Here is a 3,934-nt window from a genome sequence, read left to right as displayed (position 1 = left end):
GAATCAATGATATGAAGTTTTTCATCTTAGGCCGTGAATTTATTTTCTATTTGTTCTTTGAGTTTTTTTTCTTTGTTTATTTCGAGAACTATAATTTTTATTTTAGGTATTTATTATTTAATAACTGATTATAGAGTTTTTGTTGAGTGAGAGCTTTTCAATTTAAATGGTTCTATAGTTGTTACAACTTTAATTTTGGATTGAATATCTCTTATTTTTATATCTTTTGTTATATATATTTCTTCTTTGGTTATTTATTATAGAGAGGATTATATATCAGATGAAAAGAATATAAATCGTTTTATTATTATTGTTTTAATATTTATTCTTTCTATAGGTTTTTTAATTATTAGTCCTACTTTAATTAGGATTTTATTAGGTTGAGATGGTTTAGGTTTAGTTTCTTATTGTTTAGTTATTTATTATGAAAATGTAAAATCTTATAGTGCTGGTATATTAACTGCACTTTCTAATCGGATTGGTGATGTTGCTATTTTAATTTCTATTGCATGAATGTTAAATTTTGGTGGTTGAAATTATATTTATTATTATGATTTTATTTCTAATTCTTTTGAAATAAAGCTCATTACTATATTAATTGTTTTAGCAGCTATAACTAAGAGAGCTCAGATTCCTTTCTCTTCATGACTTCCTGCTGCTATAGCAGCTCCTACTCCTGTTTCTGCTTTAGTTCATTCTTCTACTCTTGTTACTGCTGGTGTTTATTTATTAATTCGTTTTAGACCAATATTGGATACTTATAATTGTGGTTGATTTTTACTTTTAATTGGTTGTATAACTATATTTATGGCTGGATTGGGCGCTAATTTTGAGTTTGATTTAAAGAAGATTATTGCTCTTTCTACTTTAAGACAACTTGGTTTAATAATAAGAATTTTGGCTATAGGTTATCCAAAGCTTGCATTTTTTCATTTATTGGCTCATGCTTTATTTAAGGCATTATTATTTATATGTGCAGGTTCAATAATTCATAATTTGAAGGATTCTCAGGATATTCGTTTTATAGGATCAATTGTTAATTTCATACCTTTAACTTCAGTTTGTTTTAATGTTTCTAGTTTATCTTTGTGTGGAATACCTTTTTTAGCGGGATTTTATTCAAAGGATTTAATTCTTGAGATGGTTTGTTTAAGATGAATTAATTGTTTAATTTTTTTTCTTTATTTTTTTTCTACTGGTTTAACTGCTTCTTATTCTTTTCGTTTGTTTTATTATTCAATATCTGGTGATAATAATTTTTATTCTAAATTTTCTTTTGATGATAAGGGTTATTATATTTCATTTGGAATATTTGGTCTATTGTTTGTTGCTGTTTTTGGTGGTAGTCTTTTATCTTGATTAATTTTTCCTATTCCTCATGTGATTGCTTTACCTTATTATTTAAAGTTTTTAACTATTACAGTTGTTATTTTAGGTGCTTATTTAGGTTATCTTATTTCTAATTTTGATTTTTCTCATAATTTATTTTCTTTAAGTATACTTTCTTTTGTTAGATTTGCTGGTTCTATATGATTTATACCTTTTCTTTCAACTAAGTTTATTAGATATATTCCTTTAAAAATAGGTTATTATTCATCTAAGTCATTTGATTATGGTTGAGGTGAATTACTTGGTGGTCAAGGTTTATATCAGATGAAAAGAATATAAATCGTTTTATTATTATTGTTTTAATATTTATTCTTTCTATAGGTTTTTTAATTATTAGTCCTACTTTAATTAGGATTTTATTAGGTTGAGATGGTTTAGGTTTAGTTTCTTATTGTTTAGTTATTTATTATCAAAATGTAAAATCTTATAGTGCTGGTATATTAACTGCACTTTCTAATCGTATTGGTGATGTTGCTATTTTAATTTCTATTGCATGAATGTTAAATTTTGGTGGTTGAAATTATATTTATTATTATGATTTTATTTCTAATTCTTTTGAAATAAAGCTCATTACTATATTAATTGTTTTAGCAGATATAACTAAGAGAGCTCAGATTCCTTTCTCTTCATGACTTCCTGCTGCTATAGCAGCTCCTACTCCTGTTTCTGCTTTAGTTCATTCTTCTACTCTTGTTACTGCTGGTGTTTATTTATTAATTCGTTTTAGACCAATATTGGATACTTATAATTGTGGTTGATTTTTACTTTTAATTGGTTGTATAACTATATTTATGGCTGGATTGGGCGCTAATTTTGAGTTTGATTTAAAGAAGATTATTGCTCTTTCTACTTTAAGACAACTTGGTTTAATAATAAGAATTTTGGCTATAGGTTATCCAAAGCTTGCATTTTTTCATTTATTGGCTCATGCTCTATTTAAGGCATTATTATTTATATGTGCAGGTTCAATAATTCATAATTTGAAGGATTCTCAGGATATTCGTTTTATAGGATCAATTGTTAATTTCATACCTTTAACTTCAGTTTGTTTTAATGTTTCTAGTTTATCTTTGTGTGGAATACCTTTTTTAGCGGGATTTTATTCAAAGGATTTAATTCTTGAGATGGTTTGTTTAAGATGAATTAATTGTTTAATTTTTTTTCTTTATTTTTTTTCTACTGGTTTAACTGCTTCTTATTCTTTTCGTTTGTTTTATTATTCAATATCTGGTGATAATAATTTTTATTCTAAATTTTCTTTTGATGATAAGGGTTATTATATTTCATTTGGAATATTTGGTCTATTGTTTGTTGCTGTTTTTGGTGGTAGTCTTTTATCTTGATTAATTTTTCCTATTCCTCATGTGATTGCTTTACCTTATTATTTAAAGTTTTTAACTATTACAGTTGTTATTTTAGGTGCTTATTTAGGTTATCTTATTTCTAATTTTGATTTTTCTCATAATTTATTTTCTTTAAGTATACTTTCTTTTGTTAGATTTGCTGGTTCTATATGATTTATACCTTTTCTTTCAACTAAGTTTATTAGATATATTCCTTTAAAAATAGGTTATTATTCATCTAAGTCATTTGATGATGGTTGAGGTGAATTACTTGGTGGTCAAGGTTTATATAGATTATTTATTTATTTAATTGGTTATATTCAAGGTTGATATGATTCTAATTTCAAGATTTATCTTTTAACTTTTATTTTTTGAATATTTATTTTGGTAATATTGTTTTTCGTTTACTTAAATAGCTTATAATTAGAGCGTGACACTGAAGATGTTAAGGAAGTATTTTTACTTTTAAGTATTTATAAATACAGATATATTATTTTTACAGTGAAAATGTAATGTTTTATTTAAACTATATAAATTTTAGAAATGTTAACGGAGTTTAACCGCTAATATAAAAAGTTAGCAGCTTTCATATTGGCTTTACATTTCCTTAATTGGAACTATTATAGTTCAATTATATTATTAACAGTAATACGCCTCTTTTTGGCTTCAATTAATAAGAATAAGGGTAGTACATACCAATCTTCCAGGTCGAAACTGACTGCAATATTTCGCTTCTTATTCTATTTAAGGTTGATTGATAATATCAATACTTTTTGAATGCAACCCAAATGTTATATTTAACTACAACCCTTTATTCTGCTCATTGTAATGCTCCTTGGTTTCATTCATGGTATAGTCCTCCTAATAGAACTAGAATAAAAAATATTGTTGATACTGTTCAGATTATAATGTCTGAAGTTTTAAAAATAATTACAATTGGTAGAATTAGTGCAATTTCTACATCAAAAATTAAAAAGATTACTGCGATTAGGAAGAATCGTATTGAGAATGGTATTCGTGCTGATCTTTTTGGATCAAACCCACATTCAAATGGTGATCTTTTTTCTCGATCATTAATTAATTTTTTTGATAGTGTTGTTGCCAGGATTATAACAATTATTGGAATAATAAATCTAATGAAAACTCTTGTTGATAGAATTAGAATTGTTTTTCTTGATTTATATCAAGCTTTCTGATTGGAA

The 3,934-nt window shown here is 25.4% G+C and overlaps 1 long non-coding RNA gene across 1 annotated transcript; it reads left to right on the top strand.

Annotated features, from left to right (window-relative positions):
• Positions 1–433: 433 nt before the first annotated feature.
• Positions 434–3,139, top strand: LOC126302194 (uncharacterized). Its single transcript, XR_007553111.1, has 2 exons — positions 434–1,642; positions 3,016–3,139. It is a non-coding gene; the product is annotated as an uncharacterized LOC126302194 (long non-coding RNA).
• The last annotated feature ends 795 nt before the right edge of the window (positions 3,140–3,934 follow it).

This window comes from Schistocerca gregaria, unplaced genomic scaffold (assembly GCF_023897955.1).
Source record: "Schistocerca gregaria isolate iqSchGreg1 unplaced genomic scaffold, iqSchGreg1.2 ptg000169l, whole genome shotgun sequence".
NCBI lineage: Eukaryota > Metazoa > Arthropoda > Insecta > Orthoptera > Acrididae > Schistocerca > Schistocerca gregaria.
Note: the sequence above shows the minus strand (reverse complement) of the source record. Positions and strands in the feature narration are given on the sequence as shown.